Source organism: Chiroxiphia lanceolata, chromosome 2, assembly GCF_009829145.1.
Source record: "Chiroxiphia lanceolata isolate bChiLan1 chromosome 2, bChiLan1.pri, whole genome shotgun sequence".
In the NCBI taxonomy this organism is placed as follows: Eukaryota; Metazoa; Chordata; class Aves; order Passeriformes; family Pipridae; genus Chiroxiphia; species Chiroxiphia lanceolata.
Window position 1 is genome coordinate 30,868,367 of NC_045638.1, and position 6,027 is coordinate 30,874,393.

The following is a 6,027-nucleotide window of genomic DNA, read 5'->3' on the forward strand; positions in this document are numbered from 1 at the left end:
AGGCTTATACAATCTCTTAATGATAGATGAGACCATTTTGGGGATTATTTCCTCTGTCGTATCTTGTCTTGGTCACCATCGGACAGGAATTTCTAGATGATAAATCTGAACAAATACAGCAATTTCTGTGTTGCTCACTTACACCTGAGAGAGCATGCTGACCTCCAAGTGCAGGAAGGGTTTGGTCTAAAGCACATCGTTCACCACCGGTGCAGTAAAAGGGCATTCATTCTGTGGGGATGTGAAAAATTGCCCAATGGGTGGCTGGTTTGCAGGGCAGCAACATATACACGTGGGTAATGGGGCATTGGTGTACAAGGCCCTGTATTCATTCCTCCATATTCCTGAAAGGATCCCAGATTTGGAAATTCATGCACCTCCTGCTCTTCCTTTTAATTCTTTGCTCAAAATCCAGTGCAAACTTCCTCTCTCGTCATGACTATTTATAAGTATACACAGAAACAAATGTTTTGTAAAGATGTGAGAGACATTCTGCTTTATTCCCAGAGGCGAATAAAGCCATTTATTTTTAGCTCAGTTTCCTAAGGAAATGACACTGATGCAATCATATTGTCTATTTGTCTGTCTATCAAATCAGCCCCCTTCCCCTCTTCCCTCCCCCCATCAACCTTTAATCCTTTCCACCCAGATCCGAAAGAAAGGCAAAATTCTTTCAAAAGTGTTAAATGCACATTAGTTTTATGAAATCAGTGTCTGGGCCAGAGGAGAGATCTGATCAGTTCCCTCACAGGATTAGTCAGTACTGGTTGAACTCAGCAGGTGGGCAGCAACAGGCTTGCCTGTCACCCTGGGCATAGCTGCAATACTGCTGTGATGCATGTTGTCTCCTGAAGGTGGAAGAACAAGAGGCACTGGGGGAGTTTACAGGTACTTCTGGAAGGGCTCTCCTGTGTACTTGCCAGTATTTCAGGGGTGGGGAGAGAGAGGTGATGGCACAGGGAAAGGGAAGTAGTGGCGTTGTGGGACATGTGGGATGCAGAGGTCAGAGCACTCTTGGGGTTTTTCTTTTTATCCCAAAAGAGCTGAATGTTAAGGTCATATTCTGGGGAGCTTCTCAGTGGTGGCTCAAGGAACATGGTAGAAAATAAATGCAAAGCCAGTGCTAGAGAAGTGGTCATCACTGTCTTTGCCATTACCTGACAAGTGTTCAAGTATTTCCCAGATAATTCTTATCATGGAAAATCAAACACACTGGTGAAATGGGGAAAGGTTCACATCCAATCGGTCAGTTGATAACCCCATTGCAAGTGCATGTGCTGCCTCAAACAAAGAGTGCAGATTAAGTTGTGGCCAGTCTCTGGCTTTTTCCAGTGTCACTGTTGGGATACTTTTACTTACCAAACATACCAAGTATATTCAGACCAAGGCAGAAGGCCAGCCTGTCCCCTTGCTGCCTGACAGCTGCCTGTTCCACTGTAAGATATAGTTCTGAGCAGTACATGTATGTTTCTGTGTTGGAGGGAAGTATGTAGCAGAATTATTTATTTACTCTATTGTGTTTCCAGAGATGTCTGGAAGATAGTCCATATACCTGCAAGAAGTCTCAAGATAAGGCTAAGATTATAACCCTAGCAAACATGAGTTCATATTTCCATTTTGACATATATTCTCTTATATTTCAGCATCACAACATTGTCCCCAGTGACTTATATTTTAAGTCTAAGTGGGAATGGAAGTGTGTAAACACCTTGGAGATATGCAACATGATGCCACATTATGGGAGAAGGGGACACAGGTGAAAGGAAAAGCATTTTTGGTTTTAAGACTGCTTCTCCAACTTAGTCTGACATCTGCTAATGCCTTCCTAACATCCTGACTGTGATGTTTGAGAGTTTTTTTCAATGGAGAAATTGGTAATATCATTTAAGAGACTAAGCTTCCTTAACTTCCTCCCTATTCGCTAATATGCTGGTCAGCAGATGAGGTTTAAACATCTTTTTAGCAAAGAGATAAGGTCTCCTGTCACAGATCTGGGAAGCAGCTTCTTCTGATAGGGAATTCCAACCAATCAATACCCTAAAAATGCATTTAAACCAGTGTTGGTAACATGCTTTTTCTTCAGGTGTCCTAACCTTCCTCGCTAAACCCAAGCTACTTGTTTCCCAAATTCTTTCAAGCTTAAATCTGAAGTGTCTGAGTGTCTGGAAACTACTGTCTTGCAAGGGATTCAGAACATGCTAATGGGTAAAGATGAGGTAAAAGAGATAAAAAAAGCGGTGTCCCTGTTGTGATGAACAATGTAAATAAGAAAATTCTCTTCTCCCCTCCCCCACTCACTAAAAAAAAAAAAAAAAGGAAAAAATTACAGTCTTCTTAAATAAGATGACAAGGCGGGAGTCTGTTGCAGCAGGGTGGGAAAGAGGGGGAGAAAGGGGGGGGGGACAAAGCTTTCTGGTTCTCCTGCAAGTGCTTACTGATTTTGGACACAGGTCCAAATTTTTTAAAATGCAGTTAGCCTGGGAGTGAATGGCAAAGGCCGAAGATATACCTGCAGCATGAACCTCTCACATACACAAAGTGTGATGCACACAATCAGTGCAGAGATATGAGACCTTGTGGCATTCCTAATTTCTCTTGCTGTCCCTGCCTATCATCAGACTGACATTCTTAACTGACACCCTCACAGAAGGTGTGAAGGTGCAGAGTGCTGTTAACAGAAATGACACGGAGCACACCAACATCCAAATAAGTTGGAAGGCTGAGCCACTTTGCCTTCAGACACTGAAACCATTTTGCAAGTATTTAATATATAATTAAACCTTCTTTTCCCATCAGGTGATCTGACCTCAGAATATGACTTTACATGCCAGGACTGAAGATGGTGAGGTGGGTCAAGTAATGTAATAATGGTCAGAAACATTCTAATTGTAAGTATACTGTCAAAAAACCCCCTGAGTCCTTTCTCCAAAGGGGAAACCCTAGCTTTCTTTGGGATCCTTGTTTCACACACTCTGCATCTCACACTTGTGTCCATAAATGTTTCCTTGTGATCAGCCACCATTTGCAGATCTGTGTCCCTGACTGCCAGTCATTCCTGCATTTCTTGCAGAGATCACACCAAGGACAGACACATGCAGTAAGTGTAGTTGGAAAAGTGCACTTTCCCTCAGCCAGCTACTATTTCACATGTATTAGCCACCGGAGCCTGTGGTTTGGCATCAGCAGCCATGGCACAAACTTCCTGTTATACACAGCATTAGCAGTTGTCTAATCAACATGAAAATGGTTACCTAAGCCTGGCACAGGGCCAGTTCATGCACTGGGCCCCTCTCTGGTTTAGTATACATTATTGGTCAGAGCAAGCCCTTCAGAGGGCTCCATGCAGGCCTCATTCCCTATGCAATAACTCTATAGCTGCTCATCACCTCTACTCTAGATCTTGATGCAATTTCACAACCCTGTGGCACCAGAGACCTTAACTGGCAAGGGCTGAGGCAAACAACAGCTGTCTCCATTCAGCTATGTCAGCAGCAACATTTCTTTGCCAGGACCTATCACCGTCAAGTAAGGGTTAAAAAAGACCTCTACTGAAATGCCCTTCATGGCCAGAGCCTTCTGTGTGCATCCTTCTGAAATAACATCACGGTCCAAAACAGGAACAGTTCATTCACTGGTGCAGGATCCTTGGGCAGCAGCTGGAGAGGACACGAGAGAAAAAGCTGAATCAGAAGCGTTTTATTTTTGGTAGTTTAATAATGGACTAGGAATGTCTGTGAGCTAGAGTTGAGGACAGACAAACATGTCTTTTCACAGCACACAGTGAAACAGTTCCTTAGGTACTTCATACTGATGACGCTTTGAAGTCCTAGCCACTTTCCCAAAACTCCTCATGTGGACTTGCATCTAGAACCGTGAATCAAATGTGTGCTTTTGGGCAAGTTTGGTTTGTCTGGGTATCCACACCCATATTATGTAAGCCAGGGTAAATCCTACAGTGAGAAATGGGCAGAAGTATAACTTGGCAGAGCTGCAAATGTGTGGCAGAACTGAAAGCAAAGCAGCAGGTTTCCCGAGTCCCAGAGCTGCTTTGCAGTCAGAAAAGGGCAAAGTAATAACACCACTAGCCTGATTTCAGTTTCCCCGTTAGCCCGCTGCTTTTGCCTTGTAGGTATACAAAGTGCCTGTATAGATGTACACGTTCCTGTATTTTTGTAGGTATGGGTTTTTTCTTTAAAAGATGGCATGCCCAAGCAAGGTCCTCAGTTTACAACGTCCTTCATCTGGCCAGAAGGAGTTGCTGCAGCTTCCAAAGGCCATGCCAGGGCAGAGTAAACTTTATGTCCTATTGGCATAAGGAAGATGGGCTGAAAGCTACTCTAGGATAGTCTGAAAGCATGGCAATGCTTCTGAAAATGCTATTTTGTTAAGGTCCTGAGTCTTGTTGCTGGACAACATAGACACTTATGAGGCAAGCCAATGTGTCCTTCGGAAGACTTAATCTGTACCATGAACAGAGCAACTGTTCACATATACCACTGTGAGTATAACCTTGTAAAAAGGAGCATGGAGAAATGTCAAGAGTGTGTTTAGATAAGTGGTTTCAACTAGAAAACGTAAGTTTGCTCAGTGTGGTTTATTTACGATCTGAACATTTGAGAGCATTACAAGCATCTACTTGATCAACAAAAGAAGAAACCACTCTGTATTTGCACGGTCTTGTACCTAACTCCCCTTTCCCAGTAATTCTCAAACCAATGGCTATTTTCATCCAGAGACCTAGTAGAGATGGAGCAGTACGATCTCCATCAGCTGGAGGCCGGGCAGAGGAGAAGGGCTTTGCTGTGAAGTCTGGCCTCATTTTCACTCCTGGGTCTCTCAACTCTAACCAGTTTTCATGTTCTCACTTCTTGGCCACTCTGCAGCTGTGTCAGACCAGCAGGCCCCAGCAGGGAGGCCTTGGAAGGGAGTCCAAGCTACACTGGAAGGAGGGGGGACAGCAGGCATTGAAGGAAGAAGGGTTTGAAAATATAAAGACAATATGGGGACATGGAGAGAGGGTACAGGGAGACTGTTATAGTAAGGGAATGCAGAGAGGAGAGCGGAGACTGTTACAGGTTTTGCTGGTTTTGCTGCCTGCTAAATCCTTATTTGACATGTGAAAGGAATGCGAAGGTGCAAGACAACAGGAATTAATAAATAATCAGTGCTTTTCAATTCCAAGGGTTTTATAAACGTTAATGAACCTTCATGAGCTGTTAGAGAGGTATTTAAGCCATATTCCATTTTCACAGATAAGGAGATGAAAGCTCTGGCTCAAGTCCAAAGTTTTCAAAAGCAGAAACTACTTTTAAGAGCTCCCCTTGACATTCAGCACCAGAACTCCAAAGGGATTGATTTCACAGTTGCCATCACTGTCAGCTGTATCCTGATTACTTCTGCAAAGCTAAGTCTAAACATGCACACTCAAAAGGAGCATTAGCTTCTGGAAATTCAGGCTCTGTTGCCTCGTTGTTTTCCCGAAGTATATAAGAGAAACTAGTTTATGAGAGAAATAGATATGTAAAAACATTTACATTTTTTACTGTTGGACCATGACAAGAATGGAAACAAAGACTTTGCGGGCTTAAAACACTTATAGAAAGGGCAAAGTAAAACAAAGATTTTAAAAAAAGACTTCCAAGTACACCCATTCATCTGTGCAAATGGGAAGGGAAGCAGAGCATGTTTTCAAATCTTTCTACATCTCCCATAAAGACTAGGCAGATGGTTTAGGTGCACTTCTGTAAGTGTCTGATGAATATTTTATTCCTGAAAGGAATACAAAACATGAACGTGTATGTAGTCACCAGCTTCACTGAAGTGAGGGAGAAACAACACGGGACTTCATTAGAAAGCATGTGAATTGGTAGTCCAGAAAAGAAAAAAAAATTTTTATAGTAGTATAATAAAAAAAAAAGGGAAGAAAAAGAGAAGAGACAGTTATAGATATTTTCTTTGGAATTATGCCTTCTAATTTTAATTGTTCTGTGGCCATGAAAAGATGGACATCTTGTTTGCCTAGCTGCA